Source organism: Varanus komodoensis, unplaced genomic scaffold, assembly GCF_004798865.1.
Source record: "Varanus komodoensis strain SLA01 unplaced genomic scaffold, ASM479886v1 scaffold47, whole genome shotgun sequence".
In the NCBI taxonomy this organism is placed as follows: Eukaryota; Metazoa; Chordata; class Lepidosauria; order Squamata; family Varanidae; genus Varanus; species Varanus komodoensis.
The window spans coordinates 4,529,633-4,549,955 of record NW_025336045.1 but is presented as its reverse complement, the minus strand read 5'-3'; positions in this window follow the sequence as shown (position 1 = coordinate 4,549,955).

The following is a 20,323-nucleotide window of genomic DNA, read 5'->3' as shown; positions in this document are numbered from 1 at the left end:
CCAGAATTTAATCCCACTGAGTTACTACCTACCTGGCTACTCCCAGGTGAGTATAGGATTGCAACTTAAATCACATAATCAGAAAGTATGTGGGTGATATAGCTTACGCAGCTCAGAGAGGAATACCGTGAACAATTAATATAGATTTTCCTTTCTCCAATTACTGACAGAATAAAACACATAATCTTACGGCCCTCTAAAAACTCAAATATTATTCTGATACAGCAATTACATTTTTTCTTGCTGTATTAATTTCCTTTCTTGTTGACAATATTTTGATTGAGATTTGACTTTGTTTCATTTTAAATGCAAAGTGAATTTATAATCATTAGAAACAACACACAAATGGATGGATGAATGAATCAGTCAATAAAATAATACTTCCAAGGGAATAATTTGAAAATAGCTGAATCCATGAGGTGCTGTGGGAGTCTTTTTGGCTGACGAGCAGGGTATAAATGCTTCAAATAAATAAACAATGAATGTTAACAGTTGCCATTGTATATAAAATTCATAAGCATGTCTGTTCTAATTTATCTCTGTGACTATTTTGTTAGAGAAAACGCCATTTAAAATGTCCAGTGAAATAAACAGAATTGCTTTTAGGCAGAGCATAGAACAGCACTCTTGTTTTCCATTCCGCGATCTCTGCTTGCAGCGACAGACTGGGACATGCTGCTCTGCAGAAGGCCATTTGCAAAAAGGAGACACGTGCGCTATCAGCTCATTGGTTTCAGGAAAGAGGAGAAGGAAAGGGCTGTGCTGGGTTACTTACCGTACTGGCTCTCTGCTAGTATTGGAATCAGTGGCGGGATGCCACTGAGTACCACCCAGTGGGGAGAAAGAGGGGACGAATCTGGTTGGTTGTTGAAGAAAGTGCAAGACCGGATGAGACCCTGCGCCAGAACGGTCCTTACGTTCTTTTGGGCTAGCTAACATCAGTCCTGCAAAGAAGAGATTGCAAAGTGCAGCAAAACGGAGTAGGCCATTCTTGATGCTCAGACACGAAGGCAAGTTGGCCTTGGGAGCCTTTGGTCTTTACCGCATGCCCAGCTCTATCCCGCTCTGTCCAAGAAGTGTCTTTGGCTGCCCTGCTTTGGTCAGAGGCGAGTGCGGTGCCCAGGCTGGATCCCTGCCTGACACTTTCCCCTGGCAGCACCAGCGAGGGGGTTGAAGGCCTGACCCCAGGGCCCGATTGCACACCCAGCCTGTTTTCTGACACTTGTTTCTGCACACCGTCCTCAGAGCAACTGCATGAAAAGCAGCTGTCACTGAGGTTCGACCAACGAGATATTTTTGGAGTGGGCTCTGCTGGCTTTCCATTCGGCAGAATGGGGAGTGCACATCACTGACAGCAATTTCTGATTAATCCCCTTTTCCTGGGACACTTTGCTAATTGGAAAATATTATGACCCGTGTGCCCCAAACAGTTAATGGCTTCTGGCTGTGAGCAGGGACAGTGAAGAATTTCAGATCTCCCTCCGTGTGTGTGTGTGTGTGTGTGTGTGTGTGTGTGTGTGTGTGTGTGTTCAGAAACAGACTTGTTCAGTCCAGAAATCCCCCAAGCCACTATGCGGTGAACCTCAGTGATTCTGTGCATTTCCCCTTGGCTCCCAGTGGTGCAGTACCAATCTCGTTTTTGGCTCGTAAAGTACCTCCAAACACCATGTGTATCTTTTTGTGTGTCTTAGATGAGAAATGGCAGACCATGTAGGAGAGTCACCTGGTTAGGCTCCATGCACTGAAATCTCTCCCCTTATGCAGCGTTTAATCCTGTACCCACAAGCATGTTTTTGCTGATTGCCCTGAACAGAAGATGGCCAAAATCCTTGAGAAAGGAACTAGAACAAAATTGGGGGTGGCAAAATGCTTCAGAACCAGAAATATATTGGTGGTAACAAAAGAAGTGTCTTTTAAACTCAAAATATTAAAAAAGTATTGTGAATTTAAGAAAAAATTGGTAAACAGGTTTGGTTGTTTGGGATATTTCTATCCCAAACATAAGAAACCTGTCTCTGGAGAGGTAAATCTTCCCAAATGAAAACCAAGCTTTCTGTGCCAAGCTGACTGCTATGCAGCCAACTTGAATCTGCTTCCCTAGGCCAGTTTCTGTCACAATCTGGTTGTCTCCTTTGGACAGCAGCAGGCGCCATGCCAACATTTCTTTATTTAATGACCTTTATTGCTAGTCTCTGAGCATATACAAAGTGAAATGTTGGACCCTGTCTACGGTTCATTATCCAAAGCTTCTCTTATTAACCCTTCTATGTGCCCACCCTGAAGAAGGGGCACCGTTGAATTGTGCACGATGATGCTCCTCCCTCTGTGCCCCCAATTGTGCGTCATGCCAACATTGGTGCCGAAACACCAGGTCGAGGATTGCAGGCTCCCTGTTGGAGGAGCTGGCCATTTCAGCATCCTGCCCTGTGGGTGGTATCCTGACACTTGGTCCAGGCTCAGGTTGCTCTGAGACCACCTTCATTTCCACATCCCGCCCTGGGGGTGGCAACGCTTCAATTTGCCCAGGTAAGAGTTGGTGTGGTTGCTCAAGTGTCCTTGTGCTGAACTCTTCCTGTGGCAGCCCCTGTCTGGGGCCATGACCTTGAGGATTGTCTTGAGGTTGGACCATTGGACAATCTCCTCTTCAACCTCAGAATCTGAATTCTTATGAGAACACGCACTGAATGCTTTGTGCAAATGCACCAGGATGCGTGCACATGAGTTTCTTCTGGAAAAAAATCCACAGGGATATTTATACCTCCACGCCATTGCTGTGCTGAGCGGACATGCAGACATCTCAATGGCAAAATCAATAGAGTCTGTGCATATTTTATACCCCACATAGTGTTTTTCCCACAGAAGGAAAGCAGTAACTGATAAGAAGCTGAATTTGGGGACATGCAAGGAAGAGATTACATGGCAGGGCTGTGTTGTCAGTCCACTTCCATTTAAATCCAGTAGTGTAAAGTGTGCTTGGAGAACCTTTGTACTTCCCCCTGATTGGAACAAGGTTTAATCCTTACTGTTTTAGAAATAAAAGTTGTACATCTCATAGTGGGGGGAAAAAGCCCCGATCTATTTTAATGACTGCCTGTTAGAGCAAACATCTTTACAGAGGATGGAGATAAACTTTAAAAATGAAATAGTGCTGTATTTGCCACTGACCCTTGGCCTGGAGGGACTCACTTGGGAACTGGAACCTGAAACGGCACCATTTATTATTTTTATTTATGTATTGTCTTCAGATGAAATAACCCTGCTGCTTCCTGAGCTTTCAAACATTTCTCATGTTGAAAATAATTTTACAGCCCCTGGTATTGCAAGACAGAGAATGTTCATACAAACCGCATTGGAAACACAATGGTTGCAATACATCATTCTGCTCAAAAATGTTGACCCCTTTAAATTGCCTTCCTTCAAAAGGTTTTTTTTTTTTTTTTTTTGCCGAGAGAACCCTGGGCTGGGGGGCATATGGAGAGGCTCATCACACAGAATTTCCCCTTATGTGGAAGAGCCTGTGGGCATCCAGACAAACACATGCAACTTCCCTCTTCAGACCTGCCACTCAGGGCACCATGGGCAGGCGTGGCACCAGCAGGGATGAAGATGCCGGCACCTGTGGCCCCAATTCCCTTCCGCACATTCTTTATCACACAAAGGAATAACCTCCAAAGAGTGCTAAACCGAGTGGAACATCCTGATAATCTTCTCAGTCTCGTAAAGAACATTTGAACCTGATGGCCTTCTTGCTCCCTTCCAACCCTACAATTCTATGATTCTATGAACTTTTGTAACACCTTCTTCTACATAAGTGTTTGGGCTTCAGAAGAAGCACATGTCGCCTAATAGAGCTGTGACTCCAATCTGGCCCAGCCTTCTTTAAGCGGGTGTCTTCCAGATGTTTTAGACTTCATGTCCCACCAACCTCTGCTAGCATGGTCAATGGGAAGAACGCTGAGAGCTGAAGTCTAAAACATCTGGAGGGCACCATGTTGGGGAGGCTGATTATGTCACCCTTTGGCTTTCATCCTATACTCAGAAGGGAGAAAGCTGCACTGAATTCAGTGGAGTTTACTTTTAAGAAGACATGATGAGGATCGCACTGTCTTTTAATTTCAAGGGAATTATTTATGAACTGCTTTGCTGCAGTTGGACATCTCATGCAAGTTCATGCACATTTACCTAGGAGTAAGTTGCACTGAACTCAAATGGTTTTAATCTCAGGTTCTGTGATAAAAGATTACAGTGCACATTCCCATTCCCTAGAGGTCTTCCTCTAACTCAGCAGCTGCTCTTTAACAAGGGAAAAGGCAAATAGGTCAATTCCATCACAGATTAAATCAATCACCTAATTTGACCCGTAATTAATTAGCCTGAAATTGCTTAGGGCATAAAAATTCAGCCACAAGTGAGCATTTTTAAAGAATGCCTCTCCACTCTAGCCTAGCCTAAAATTGCTATTTGGTCTTGAAGGAAGAGTGGCCAGGAATCCTCTTTCACAGGACCTGTCTATTTTGAAGGATCCTTTTCTTTGGAGGGCTGGCCAGTCCAAAGCTGGTTTCAGGATAAAGAATCATGGAAGGGAGAGCCAGGCCTTGTAGCTGCCTGTTAACAGCACCTGAATTGCATGTGCAGTGGTCCCCTAGTACATACTTCTAAGCCATGGCAGAATGTAGTGATCGTTCTATTTAAATGATCATGCTTATTTCTCAGTTTGCACAAATACATATGAATTGATGTGCAAATATTATGCAAATGTATGTCCTGTTTTCTCATCTGTTTGGCCAAAGTGCCCATCTGAAAAGAATGTGATTCCGGGGCCAATGGCAGTTTCACTATGGGGGATTTTTATTAGGAAAGGCTTGCCCCCACCCCCTCCCTGCATACTGCTGTCCCAGCCCCTCCCACTGCTATTTCATGTGGGGAGACAGATAAAGAAAATGGAGTCACACGCTTCAGTCCAGTTAGCTCGTCTATCATTACTCATAGCTAAGATACAATCCTGTGCATTCTTAGAAGAAATTCTACAGCTTTCTATGCTGGCTGGGAAAAGCTAGGAGTTGCAGGGCATTTTCTGTCTTCTATTGTGTCTGTAAATGTTCTTTTTTAAGCTTTAAGCTTTCTAATATTTCCTCTTTAGTCTTCCTGTTCAACTAAAATGCTAAGGCCCTGGTTGCAGTGGGGCATGGCTTGCAGTGACCCTCCAAACCAAACGCGGCCTATTCTGCAGTCATTTGCTCTACTTTAGGGAATAACTGAGTATCTTTACAGTCATGATTCTAAAACTTAGTGTTCTAAAACAACTGTTGTAATTTAAATATTTGGACTCACTCGTATCATGTTGCTTGATCGCCTCAGTTTATTAAAATGCCTCTGCAGGAGAGATGTGTCATGTTACCATCTCCAGAATGTTAATTACTGTGCTGGTTTGATTTCAGCTTTCCACCTTGCTGTGCTTAGTTCCTTAAGCAAAAGGGCCTTGGAACAGACATAGAACAGGTGCCAAGATCACCAACACAGGGCTGAGATCCAAGGAGCTCGTGTAGCTGTGCCCGAGGAACTGTAGGCACTTGGGAATTTTAGATGTTGCACTTTTGAAAGTATTTTATGTTAGCAAGAGACCACCAAGCAGCATTAGCAGCTCCTCTTTAGACTCCTTGATTTCAAAAGGCATCTTGTCATGTGACGAGGGAGAAGATGGGCACAAGATGGGCATGTGTATTGGAGAAACACAAGCCAAAGATTTATTCCTTGGTGCTCCACAATGATGAGGAAAAGGAACGTCACTCTGTGTTTCAGTCCACCCAAGCAGGGAGGTTTAAGAAAGCATGCAGACCAGCAATTGCAGGAGAGAAAGCTGAACCTGACAGGGTGTCCCCTGACGGCAACAAACGCCTCACCCCACAGAGAAAACCCTCTTACTTACATAGCACTCCTTGGTTCTAGAAAGGGAAATCAAAACCCATCCGATTATTATGTATGTAAATTACAGCTTTCACAGATGCACCAATTAACAAACATGCATCTTATCTGCTTGCTTTGATGTTGATTTACAGCAGGCACAGACTCCATCCTGTGACAAAAGCAAAATGTGAGATAGAACATGATAAAGCCTGTAAGCACAGGCTACCTCCTGGGCTATACTAATTGCCTTCACAACACATACTTGTGGTCTACTTTCCCACCAGGCTGAGTTGACAAAAAAATACGCAGGGTCTGAACATCTCCTACTTTTACAACAATCAAGAATCCAGCAACAGTTGTGAATCCAGGTAAGATGGGAGTGCCTTGGGCGGTTGGTTCTTCATCCTAGGAAGGAAAGGTTGTTGTGTACTGGGCTGCACACCCCCTATAGGTGCAAGTTCACAGTCTACCTGTGCCCACCTTTGTCACTGGAGAGCGCTTGATAAGACAGGTGGATCACCTGTGCCTCCTTCTGGGTAGAGACAGCCACTGTTTCACTGAGTTCTGGATTAGATTAAAGTTTCATTAATTCCTTAATTGCACATTGGTGGGACACACAGAGGCCTTTTTATGCAAATAAGCAAAAAAGCAGGAAAAGGCACACACAGACTATCCCAAATAAAATGTGAAAAAGAAAGAGCAGTTTAAACAGAATGCACAGTCAGCTCCAGAGAACCATGAGGCAGCGCTATCACCAGTCATAGAATCTGCAGAAAATGGAGCACTGAGACGCCGCTCCATAGCTAGTGCTATACCTGATGAACAGGGGGATTCCTAGAAACACCTCCCTTGCTTGGAAAGCCTGGTCCTATTCCTAATCCCTGACTGGCATGACAACGGGGGGAGATGGAATGCCAAGAAACCAGACCAACTGGACTATCCCTGCAATTGGGGGAGCTTTTATGTATTCATGCCAAATAAGAGTTAAATATGCTTCCAGTTTGCTCTGCTCTACATCCTACCACGCCCAAGATGTGACTGGTACAGGGCAGGAGAAGGCCTTCAAGGAAGTACCGCTTGGGATTCTGGAACATGCTCTCTGTTGGGAGGTCTGCTTGGCCCCTGGTGAAAGCCTTTTTCCCCCTGGTGCTTCATCTGTTTCTACTGCAGTCTCCACAGAGCTAGCACAAGACATTTGTACTGGCGGCGGAGTCTTTCTTGAACAGTGGTGATAGGAGAGCTTCATTTGCCCCACCCAAAGGCAGCAAGCTGGTTTAGCAGGGACAGCAAGGCTGGCCTCTTGGCACACAGCTCTCTCTTCAGACCCTCTGCTGCCGCCTCCCAGCATCTGCTGCCTGAAGCAACAGCCTCACCCTGCCTAATGGTAGTGCTGCTGCCACCACACCCTCAAATTTGCACCATGGAGGAGAAGGTACAGGGGGTAGAAGTGGCCCCAGAAACCCCCAAAGTTGCCCATCCCTGCTCTAATGGATGCATTAGCTTGGAAGACCCACACAATATTGCAGAAAGTGGAGTTTTAAAATGTATTTGTGCCAGGCAGAACCATATTCTATAAAATGAAATAAAAACAAAATGTTCTGTTTTTATTCCATTTTATAGAATATGGTTCTGCCTGGCATAAAAACAGAACATTTTTGCTAGCAGACAGCAGTGTTTTTCCCCCAATTGCATTGTTTCTTTTGGCCACATAAGGCTCTAACTTTGGAAGTCTGCAAGACTCTTCTAAATCATTAGTTCTGAATAAACTTCTGTTTTTGGGTGAGCCTGACAAATTAATATTCCCAGAGCTCTTTTTCCGAGTATTGTCCAACTCAAGAGCCTGCATATATAACAGTAAATTCTGATTTGACAGTGCTGTTTTGTTTTTTTTTTAAGATAGAAAATAAAAAGAGTCACGGCTCTAAATTCAAAGGTTAAGGGCAAACTTTAAATTATCTTTCAGAGCAATGTGAGCAGGAGATGAACTTCACTTGTAGCATGGTTGGGAAACTTTGTGTCCCCACCCAGAAGAAGGCAATACACAGAGGCTGGAATAAGCTAGAACCATATTTTATTTAACTGTTTACAAGGAAAACAGCCTGCAGCAAGGTCCCTTACGGACCTCCTCCTGCTTCCTGAGGATGGGTGAGCCACCCAGCCCTACACATAAGCCATAATGGACATCCTGAGTCAATTATGCGGGGGGGCCCTCCTATCACCCAGTACTCCAAGCCTCTGAGCGTGGCCTTCAGGCCTCAGAGGCTGTTCCCCTCCCATCCCCAAGTCCCACAACCCAAAGGACAAATCTGAGAAGCAACCCATCCCCATAAAACTACCGCTGTGCTCACCTGAGATGTTCTCTTTACCTTTTCTTGCACAGCAATGTAAATGTAATGGCTGTGTTCAAGCTGAGGAATGGCCCAAGCCAGGTGTGCAATGTCCCAGCATGACAGGACCAGGTGGGCAAAAAGGCCTGCCTCCGGAGCTAGTCAGGGGCAGGGGAAAAATTCATATCCAGCCTGGAAGCAACCTGTGTAAGCTTTGTGCCGCTTGTAGGATGGGCAGGCGGAGCCAAACGGAAGAGAAAGAGGCTGAGTGGGGGGCAGGACCTGCCCACATCGGACAAAGCTGTGCCTCCACCTTGATGACATCACGGGACACACCAGGCCCCACCTTCCATCCACAGCATTGGCAAAATGCTTCCCTAGCCTGCAAGCTGGCAAGCAGAGTTGTCTCCAGCGAAGGTTCAGAATGCATAAAGCATCTTCATCTAAAGTAACCAGCTCACATATGCACTCTTAGGATAACCCTGCTGATTTATTCAAGGATGGATAGCATAAGGTTGCAATCCTATGCATGTCTACCCAGATAAATCTCCATTGCCTGGTCATAGCAGCCTAGAGCTGTGCTCCAAACTAACAGTACTTTTGAAACAGTCTTCAGTGGCAAACCTAAATATATCACATTAAGGGCACCATTCTATCCAAGTTTAGACAGAAAAAGGGGTTACAAATCCCAGCATGACCCAACCAGCTGTGCTTTTTTCTTGTCTAAATGTGCATTTGTTGTGAGGCAGGAAACTGGCCTCACAACAAATGTACCACATCAGCAACACAACTAAAGGAGTGCAGTGCACATTGGTAAGTTGTGCATTACCACACAGTGACCATTCTGCCTTCTTGACCTGGCATGTCAGAAGCAAGTGTTCACCCAGCAATCCATGGACAGGTGGGATGCCTTTTAGCACATGCCTTGTAGTTACGTAACATTTGATGGATCACTGATCTGCGCTGTAAGATGCATTCTCCAGCAATGAAAAGTTCAGGGGCTAAGTTCAGGGGCTTAACAATCACTACAGCAGTTATGCTTGCTTTAAAAGCATAACCAGTTCCTTTTTTCCTCCCCCCTCCTTTTAAAAGCTATCTTTCAGGCATCTGAGCCAACAAAATAAAAAGCGGGGATTTTCATTCCAACTGCAAAGGCCAAGCTCATGCTCCCATGTGGGGCAGAGGGACAGCAGAAGGAAGAGTACCAAGCATCTCTGTTTGTAAGAAGCAAAAGAAGACATTAGCATCTGACAAAGTCACATACAATCTAAGAGCTAGCCATACCTTAGATTTGCACTTTTGGAGCAGTTCAGTAGTGGGATGGCCCACCCACTTTTCTGGGGTGGCCCACCAAGGCTGTGGCACTGAATCTCTGAAAGACCAACTGCTCCAGCGCCCTGCCGTCCACGAGTGTTTGCTGAAATACTGGTGCAAGAGGCTTCTCTGCTGCGCCCGATCCCCCTTGGTTAGCTGCTTTCTTTGCCCACACGTGTTTTGCTTGTTGCAGTCCCCATCCCTTGAATCCTTCTGCCTGAAGTTTTCTTCTGAAATAAAATGCCCTCCTCTCCTCTCTTCTGGAGGTGTCCTTTGGTGTCAGGGGACTTTAAACACACACGAGAGAGAGAGAGAGAGAGAGAGAGAGAGAGAGAGAGAGAGAGAGAGAGTCTTGAGCTTATGTAAATTGATATATGCAAATGTGTGCTGTTCTCCGGGTCAAGCAGCACTCCTGTGATGGACACAGATTTTGTCTTGTGGAAGCAGGTTGTTTCTTAAAGAGCAGTCCCATGTCTGTTTAGACAGAAAAAAAGGCCTACAACTGCCAGCATTCCCCAACCCTGGTGGGAGTCGCAGGACTTTTTGTCGTCTAAACAAGCACGGGCTTGCTCCATTAGTTACAGAAAAACAGCTACAGCTAATTAGTAGGAGTCAGTCCCTTGTAAAGGGCAGGGCCATGTAAAATTCCTTCACTGTTAATGAATGTTTCTTGGATTTTCATCTACTTGTACTACCATCTTCATTAACTCTTCTTTGCTAGGACTAAGTCTGGATGCAAACTTTCTGAATGAAATTCTTGTGCCAATCCAAACTTAGCCCTTATTCTCTGTGCACTTGGTCTTAGTCATCAGGATGTTACATTTTCTAGAAAAAAAATCTTCTGCAATGTCATGTTTGGTTTATAATCCATGCACAAGAAGCAGAAATTAGTACTTAATCATCCAGTTTAATGACTGTGAGAGAGCCCTAAATTTCCTTAGAACAGCTTAATCACAAACGTACATAAATCCGTGGACCAAACCTACTGAGAGTGGAATGGGGGACAGGCGGAGACTGTCTCCAAACAACCACTGCCTGACAGGCTCAGACTGGCCAAGGTGATGGTGTTTTTCCTTTTTCTATTTTATTTGGTTCCCCCCCAACCCTTTCTTCCCTCCCATTGACTGCCAGTCTGGGCCTAGTACAGGATTCTCCCTTGTCAGGAAGAATTGGAAGAACCTGGATCCATGGTCTCTCCCATTGCATCCCAACACACCCCTGTTCAGTCCCTTCTGCCACCACAGCAGCATGGTGCAGGAGAAGGTTTCTGGCATTGCAATGAAGAGACCCTCCATGTGAGAAGATCTTCCTAGTCTCTCAGTGTCCCTCTGCACAGGTCTACAATATCCTGCGACAGCTCCATTGTCAAAATGAGCTAGGATTCCTCCCTCAGCTGTCAAATGCTCCCATAATAAGAGATTACTAAAGAAGACGTGAGCGAAAACAATCTTTTCAAATAAGAGAGCTAAGGCCTTGCATACATTTTGGATTTTATCATGAAGGACCGACACTGGTACTGAACGAGAGAACTGGTCTGTTTGGTTTATATGTGGCTTAGTTAAACAAAATCTTCAAGAATTTGAATTATATGAAGTTTCTTTTGAACCACAGTTAGATCAATGGTCTGTTAACAGAAGAATAGTACAAAGAACAGTCTTGCTTAGTTAAAGAGAAATATGTAAATTCTGCCTGGAAAACTTTGTAATTAATCACCGCACCATTCTTCAGTCGTTTCCGTTACTCAGCTGCAGATAGCTTTTGTCCCAAAGCAACAGCACAACAGCAAAGACAGCATATGCAGTGCAATATGCAAGTCATGGGCAGATATAACAAATACCTGATATGCAAAATAAAATGATTTCCTGACCTGTTGAACATCAAACACACATGCATACTCATTTAATTTAGCCTGTGCAAGTGAGAAGAGCCCCCCTAGTTTTCCTGATGACTCCCCCTTTACTGGCCAAACCAACTACTTCATGAGATTTGCACTGGCAAGCTTTGGAGTACCATCAGAACCTGAGGAATGATCACATACTCAGAGCATAATGCTATGCATATTTGGAGAGAAAGGGACCCTACCCTACAATTCCAGTATGCCCCAGCTCTCATGGATGGCTGGGAGTTGTACAAATATCTTCTGCTTAAACATAAAATTGTGCTTGTAGTTGACTGTATCTCAATACATAAAAAAATAAATCTCAGTGACTAGGGCTTCTGCTAAGAGACAGAGAGGAAAGGCTGTAATGTTGTAAAGGAAGAAGCAGTCAGTTTTGGTGATGGATTATGGAAGGCAAAGGAAAGGGAGGAATCAAAGAGAAAACCGAAGGCTCAAGCAGAGTGAATGGAGACATTGTCACTGAAGAAGCATAATGCAGAGGGAGACTCTGGGGGAGAAAGGAGAAGAGCTTGGTTCTTGACATACTGATTTTCAGGCCACGATACAGAAGCCAAGTAGATTATATTACTGAGCATACCCTCTTTTTAACTTACAGATCCTGGTCCAGCGTGGACATTGTAATAGGTAAACATAATCAACCAAATGAGAAGAAAAAACCTTTTAAAATGCTAGAACACCAGAGAAATTATCAGGAATGGAGGCATTGGCCTAGTGTTTTCATTGTTAAAAGCCATCTCTTTGCACACTACATTTTACTCATGATCTGAGGAGTTATCAATCACCTGTTGGCTTTGCAAAGTGAATAGTTTGTAGAATAGCTGATTGACAGGCCCGTCTCAAACAAAACTGGAAGATTTGGTTTTGGTGGAGGACATCTAGATTTTGTGCAAATGTCTGAAGGTATCTTGGGACACTCTTGATTGCCTCCTGCCTCTTATTGATCATAGTTTGACACTAGCAATCAATGGATAAAGACAGGTCAGGCTCAGCATGAATGCTAAAGGAATACAGTAGGCTACTATACTCTGATGCTCAATGTTTTCTTATATTTTTTGGGGGGGGTGTACATTTGTATCAAAAGGACTGTCCATATTATCACTCTCCTTGTGGCCTGCCACACATTTCTCCCCTATAGTAGACATGACAGACCAGTTTTCTGTGTTGTTCAGCATAAACAGAAGGTACCGTTTCACATGCTACCACTGGACCAATTTCAAAAGTATGGATCCATCAGGAACAACTTAAGGCAATAAGATACCTTAGTTTAGTTTTACCAGAATATTCCATTTTGGCCATCATGTGGAGACAGAGGCTTCCGAAACTTTAGTATCGTTTGCACTGTATTCCCAGTTCAAATTTGCCATAAGAATCCAAGAGCCATGCTGGATGAGCCCAAGGGTCCATCTAGTCCAGCACTCTGTTTGCACAGTGCCTGATCAGCTGCCTGCAGGAAACTCACAAGCAGGATGTGAATGTGACAGCCCTTTGTAAAAAGACCCCTCCTTCACCACCTCTGAAATGATTAGTGTATCCTGATAAAGGGCCATTAGCACTAGCCTGAGTAGCTAGCCTGACTTATCTTTCGCTTAAAAAGTGGTGGTGGTGCTGGTTTCAGATTTTTGAGGGCCCTCAAGTTAGAGACCCTCAATGGACTCCTTCCTCCAGTAAGGTAGCCTCACCTCCAGGAAGGTAACCACCACTGCCTCCAGGAGCTATTGCTCCCCATCCTCCTTATCATTGCTTCCACTGGTTTGTTTAGACCAGCAGAGAGTCTGGGAGCGAGCAGCAGTGGCATCTGCTGGCCCCCCTTCTCACCATCTCCATTGTCTGGGCCAGAGCAGGAGAGGAGGCGGACAAGTGAATAAGCAGGTTGCAGAGCGAAAGAGAAGGACCTGCTCCAGAGAACTTTTGTCAGAGGGCCCCTTTTGGGGTGTGCACCCTCAGCAGATGTTCAGTAAAGAGCCTGGCCCTCAGGGGTGGGAAAAATGCATGATGGGGATATAGGAGAAGAGTCAAGGAGGAAGATTTTGACCCTAAGATTTTGAGGAAGATTAAGACCCTAACCCCTTAAATTTCTGTGATGGTGGGAAACAACCCTGAGAAGTAGTCTTGTCTCATCAAGGAAGCTGAGAAGACACCTTTGGTTTGGATTACTTCAGTGCATTGTACTGAAGTAATTGTACATAACTGAAAATAATTCAGAAGCTGCAGTTGGTTCAAAGCAGGCCCCCTGGAACACCCTCTGGTCCCTGTGCTTTGCGGGCTGTCTTGGCTCCCAGTCCATTTCTGGGCCCATTTTAAGCACTGCCTTTAACGTTTAAAGCCATACATGGCTTGCTTTCCATTTGGGGGTGTGTGTGTGTTAAAATTCCACATCACTGCTGTATTCAGAAGAAGGGAACCTTGCTTGTTGATGATGCCAGCAATTTAGATCAATTCAAAGTGCAAGACAAGTCAGCAGTTCAGCCAAAAGCAGTTTTTTTAGTTTGCGCCACAGCTGTGGCTCTCAGTTGATATTAACAGAATTTAACTTGCCAGAAGCTTTTATCTCCCTCAGCCATGATAATGAACTATGACATGTAAATAGCTGGGTCTGGGGGCGGGGATGGTGTCCAGCTGATCCCTGACTCACCACAGAGCCCTTATGGATTATCTTATGAAGGATCTCTCGCCGTGGATGTGCAGACCACCGTCCTCTCAAGTTCTGAGTCAAAATTGCTCTGCACGTTACCATAATCTCTCAACACATGCAGCAAACTGAGATGGGACAACATGGCAGGACTGTGAAATGGCCGAATGGGCTTTACCACTTCAAACTGCAGGTGGGGCAATCCCAGTTTCAATTCTTTTTTAAGCCCTTTTGCAAGTACGAAGAGTTGGCTAGTTTTAGTGGATTTCTTGTGGTTATCCTAGTTCATTCAGAAATGGGACCTATAAACTGGAATCTGAAGCCCATTCAGTTCCATGATTTCTTTTTGCCCAAGGTCATTTTGTTCCAATTACAAGTATATCCAAGGTCCAGAGTGCTGACTTAATTGTACCTATTTTGTTTATTATGCTTGACACCTCACCAGTGCATATCATTCCCTTATCTTATTTCTCACAGCTACTCTGTGAGGTAGCTCAGGCAGAGAGAAAGTGGCTGGCCCAAGGTCAGCCTCAGGGCTGAGTATGGAATTTGAACCCGGGGTTCCTCAGTCCTAGTTAGACACTCTGACCCCTACACCTAAGACGTGGCAAGTGTAGTCCTCCAAATGTTGGACTACAACTCCCATCATCCCTCAATATCAGGTCTGTTGATGCTGATGGGAGTTGTAGTCCAGCCAGATTTTGAGGGCCACGTGTGCCTCAACCCAATACTGTACATTAAAATAGTAAAAAAAAAAAAAAAAGCCAGATAAATCTTACACAAATGCATCTATGCATGCTGTTCGTGATATGTCAAATCTCTCCTCTAAAGCTTTATTTTCTTTGAACCTTTGACCTAATCCCTTAGTCATCCTCCCAGACTCAAAAATGCAAACACATTTATTTAGGTTCATTGAGATTGTAAACCTTTAGGTGTTGGGAGGGATGATTTTTAATTGGGCAGAATCCTGTGCATGTTTCGACAGCAAGTTCTGCCTAAACATGCCTATGACTGTACCTTTACAGCTATACTGTGTTTGGAAAAAGATCAGGGTTCCAGACAATAGTAAGAATAGCTCCTGATGCAGCACTGCCATTATAGAGGAAATCTAAGCCCCCAGAGGACTGGCACTCTGTTGGTCTGGATTGGTGGCTGGATCAGCATGTAAGAGACAAGAGGAAGGTCTCTTAATTAAGATGTACCGATTGCTGTTCAGCATTCTTACCTGATCCACTGTGGGGATCCACATCTTGGATGGTGGCACTATTCTTGCTCGGGGCAAAACCAGTTGAGCACATTGGACAGCTTTACATATGCTCCTCTAAAAGTGCCTATGTGTGTGGAACTCCTGTCCAAGTCCAAATATAGCTGTGCAGCGTCACATCATAGCGTACCTATATTCCCGTGGCGCGTTTTCTACAGCGCCCTACCTTTGCAAGGCGTGGTTTACATTTCCAGTATCTCATCACCCCCATCACCCCCACCACATTGCATTTATATCTGGCCTTTTTCCACCTGTGAAGAACCCAGAGCAACGGAAGTATCTCCATTTTATCCTTGCAACAACCGCCTTGTGGGGTAGGTTGGGCTGAAAGTAGCCCAAAGTCACCCAGTGAACTTTGTGGCCGGATCTCTCGAGTCCCCATCCAGCACTCCAGCCACTGTGTCACGCTGGCAATAAGCAAGACAACCTGCACACCCCTTTATGCCCACTCTCAAGCAGTGCCTCTCTTCAGCCATGGTTCCTCCTCCTCCTCCTCCTCACAAAAAGCTGCACACCAAACAGGAAAAAATAAATAAATAAATGGGAAGAGAAGTAGAGAAACAACTGTGCTGAGTGCCCTCTGTTGCAATTCATTGTGTAGTGTCTTTCCAGGGTCAAAGAACAATCGTTATCTGAGTTTATGCAGATATTTTGTTCAGCTACCCAGTTCCAACTTTTCCACTATCCAATATTTGCCATTATTAAAGAGAGCAGTGAGCAAATCAACAGGAGTTCAGTTACAATAAATGCAGAATTTGCAAATGGATGGTTTGTTCCCACTGTCGCTGAACGTTTACAAGCCTCCTGGGCCACTTCGTTCTATAAAGAAGGAGGAGGCATTAAGTCAGTCCTCCGACACAGAGCAAGCAAGAAAATGACAGCCGATATGTCAAGAGGGTAAGGGGAGTGCTGTCCTCTAGAATCGGGAAATGAGGCAAACAAAGAGATGGTTGCCAAGGAAGTCTGTCCTGTGTGCTCAAGTCACTCATGATACAGATCACGTATGGGGTCATCCAAGAAAGCAGGGCCCTTGGAGGCTCCAGTGCCCCCCCTCCAGTGCTCCAGAGCATGTTCAAGCCCAGCCAGCTCAGCCCACGGAGCAGGATGGCTGAGTGGCACCCGCATACGCAGAGGGGGAGTGTCTCCAGAAGCTGAGTGCTCCTGAGGACAAGAATGGGGAAATGCCTTTACCCTGCTTTTATTTTTCCCCAGGGCATTAGTCCACCACTCTGGGAATCTGAGAGAATGAGGGGCAGGGGTGGGGGAGGGAGAGAGAGAGAAGAGACCTGCCCACAGGACAAAAAACACAGGACATTTGCATGTGACTGACAGGCAAGTGACTTGCTCGGAGCCATGACAGTAAATGCCAGAGCCAAAGCGATCAACATTTCCCAGAAATTACCAGTCCGCCCTATCTGGACCTAGTAATAGAATTACTTCTAGGCTGACGCAAGGATGGGAGGGCCTTAGGCTTCCTGGAGTGACTTGATAATAATTCTGAATAACCAGGGCTGGTTTTGCATGCGTTGGAATAGACCTTTGTTGGAGACAGTGAAGGCTTCCAGTATGGGTCAAAGCTGTTTGGTATGACCTTATAGGGAAATGAGATCATCTGAGTTTACGATCACTAATATGCAAGTATGTCATATAGCACAAGCCATTGCATGTTTCTGCAGAAGTCCCACTGGGCTCACCTTCAGGAGAGTGGCCAGGGCCTGCGTCAAGAGCTGGCAGAGTGGACAACTGCCAATAACCCAGTTCCCAAGCCTATGGACAACAGCTCCCTGGATTTGCTCCTTTGCATCATTGCACTCTGTCCCTGACCCAGGCCCAAACATGGCAGAGCTGCAAAGGGGGAGTGGTAGATACCACTGCCCTCTGCCTGGCAGGCAGGCAGCCTCCCCAAGGAAGGGCGCCACTGAGTGTGCCTTCTCTCAGGATCCTCCAAAACCTGGAGCTGGCTGTCGGGTCGCAGGCTGAATCAACTGGGGTCACACCCCATACACATGCAGCCGGGAGCATGTGTGGTTCACTTCTGAATGGATGTGCCTAGAATCGCACCAGAAAGGCTGAACCGGCGGCTGACTAATCTGTGGCATGATTCAAAGGAACATAAGCCGCCTCCTTGCTGAATCTTAGGAGGTCAAAGTCTGGTCAGTGCCTGGGTGAGAATTATTTGTGATTATTTGTTTCTATAACACTCCAAACTGAATCTTGTTGGACAATTTAGAACAGTGCATAAAAGCAATAAAATTACCACAAGATCTTATCAAAAGACTCATTCATAAACAGCTGAAAACATACAGAATGATGCTGTATGTGAAAAAGGCCCAGAAGTGCCTTCTTGCATCTACGAATGCCTTTTTGGGCTGTACCATGAATGGAAGATGAGACAAATGTGATAAACAGAATGGTCTACATATCTGTGCAAAACACACACAGGTGTCATGGACTCGTACCTGCAGAAGCAAAGCATAAGTCTGGACAGAGGTACAGAGGGGAGGGCTGGTCTAGGCTGAAGAAAATCATTCTACAGAGAGTTAAATAAAATCACTTTAAACCAAATGTATACATAGGGACTTAAATAGCTGTGGTGTGATTCAACACAAGGAAGGGAAAATAGGGAACTGTAGCTCGAAATAGCATCAATAGTGCTATTGTAATGCAAGCATTTAGGACAGCTTTTGCCACCTCTGCACTCCCCACTTTACAAGGGTTTCCTTCTTAGGCCGTGACCCCCTGCAAGGGTAGAGTACAAGCAGTCCTACAACTTCCAGCGTGGCCCAGGTAGCACAGACTTGTGGGACCTTTTTCTGCCTATATATGCATGGGATTGCAGACTTGATTGGAAAGAGGTTTGAGTGGAATTTGGAAAAATTCGGCATGCTCAGATTTGCTGACTTGTGCATTCTTACTCATGTTAAGTCAACCAACATATAAACCTCCAGAGAAGTACCAAATTAGCATGCCCTGGAAACAGCTGGGCTAAAACCTTCTCTGTGACTTGCTGATTTGGTGTTTGCATGGAAGCTCAACTTTGTTTTGATGTGAGGGACATTCAAACATGTGGCCAAGCCTCAAGCAATTGGGATCACTTATATTCCACTCTGAAGTGATAGCATCTGTGTGCTGATCATAGACCTCTGGACCCCCCGCCCCCCTGGTATGATGCCTCCACTTCCTCCAACTCACTGCATTTATCAGCTACTGCTGCCCTCTGAGATTAAGCTGGTGGCACTGTCACAAAGCTGCTTGAGCAGCATTCATTGGGAGGAGAAGGGCCATCATTGCTTCTCAGGCCAAAAGAGAGAGGTGAGGGAGGTACCCCATCATTCATGTCACACACCAAGAACAGCAGATCCAGAGCACAGAATGAATTTGCACTGATGGACTCTGTTTTTGTTGGTTTGGTTGTTTTGTGTTGTGTTGTTTTTCTGTTTGAGATTATTTCTAGAGACTGGCCACGTGAGAAGACCCATTTGGGGAAAACCCGTGACTCAACGATAGCACACATGCTTTGTATGCACTTACAGAATGTCTCAGGCTTAGTCCCCACATCTCCAGTTGAAAGGATGGGTCAGCAGATGATGGGGAAGTTGCTCCCTGCCCAAGACCTTAGAAAGCTATTGGCTGTTAAGAGTAGACCTGGTGTCTCCAGTGTGATATGCAAGGTCGCCAGCACCATGGATACGTCTCTTGGGTTCTGCCACCCTCCCTGCCCTGAAATTTATTTTCTTTCCTTCTTTTTATTCAAAATGGTGGGATTGGCAGCTACAAAGCCAACTACTGCCCTCTGGCACCTGCTTTATTTGGTTCAAAAGAATGGTTTTTCGTTCTGGAGCTCACACCCCACTGTTCGCTTTGTACTTAGGTTCTTGGGCAGACTGCTTTCCTTCTAGCCTCACCAGTTCATCTTCTAGGAAATAAGCAACTCTCACCACCCATGCTCCCCACAGAGGCCATTTTATGAATAGGCCAGGCTGCTCCCTGGCAGCCATTTGTGGGAGCACTCATCACATCTTTTCAGAGCTCCAAGGAGGATGGGGATGATACTGGCCCAGCTGTCTGATGCAAGGCAGCTCCCCGTGTATTTATCAGGGGTGGGCAACCTGGAGACCTTCAGATACAATCTTTGACCCTTGGCCATGCTGATAGATTTCCAAACATCTGGCAGGCACCAGGTTGCTTACCCTTGGCTTAGATAATGTAGGCCTATTTTTCAAGTCCCATTTATTGATAGCTCCTTCTGGGGGCTGAATTCCTATGAAAGTGTGTCCATGTTGAACTCAGTTCAGTTCCCGAATTGTGAGTCAGTTCTGGCTGGGGTCTCTCATGGTGCCTACCTGGGGTCTTCTTAAGCTTTATCTCCAGAGGCCACTGAAAAGCTGTTGAGCTCCAAGCTGGCTTAATGATGTAGTCACAGATCATTTTTACACATAGAAGTCCCACCACAAGTGCACATGCACACACATGTATATACCATATACAGAAAAGCTGTGGAAATACTGGGAAAATGCAAGCATGGATGGACGATGCTAGAATTTCCAGCTCCACACAAACATTGTCAACCCTCTTCTTCATCCATCCGGTGCGGGGACCACCTTGGCCCGGCAGTGGCATGCCTTTGTGACTTTCCTCTTTGGGCAACCCGACTTCAGTATAAACAGGATTCTGCTCCATGGCCTTGTTTCAACGCTCATCAAGTGGTGCATTGTTTACAGCTGAACCATTTGCAGCTGTGTCAGTGTTCGTGTGGTAAGGGAATGGATTTCTTGGAATCCGTATAGCCACTGGCCTTCCTGCAGCAGTCACTGCAGCTCTGGATAGGCAGTTTGTTACCCAGAAGCACAGAAACCTCAATGGAGTTGTGTCTTGATAGCAGGACATGCAGTTTACAATATGGCTGTCATTTTTATTTTCTCATAGAAGGTTACAACACTTCCTCTTTCTTTCTTTCTTTCTTTCTTTCTTTCTTTCTTTCTTTC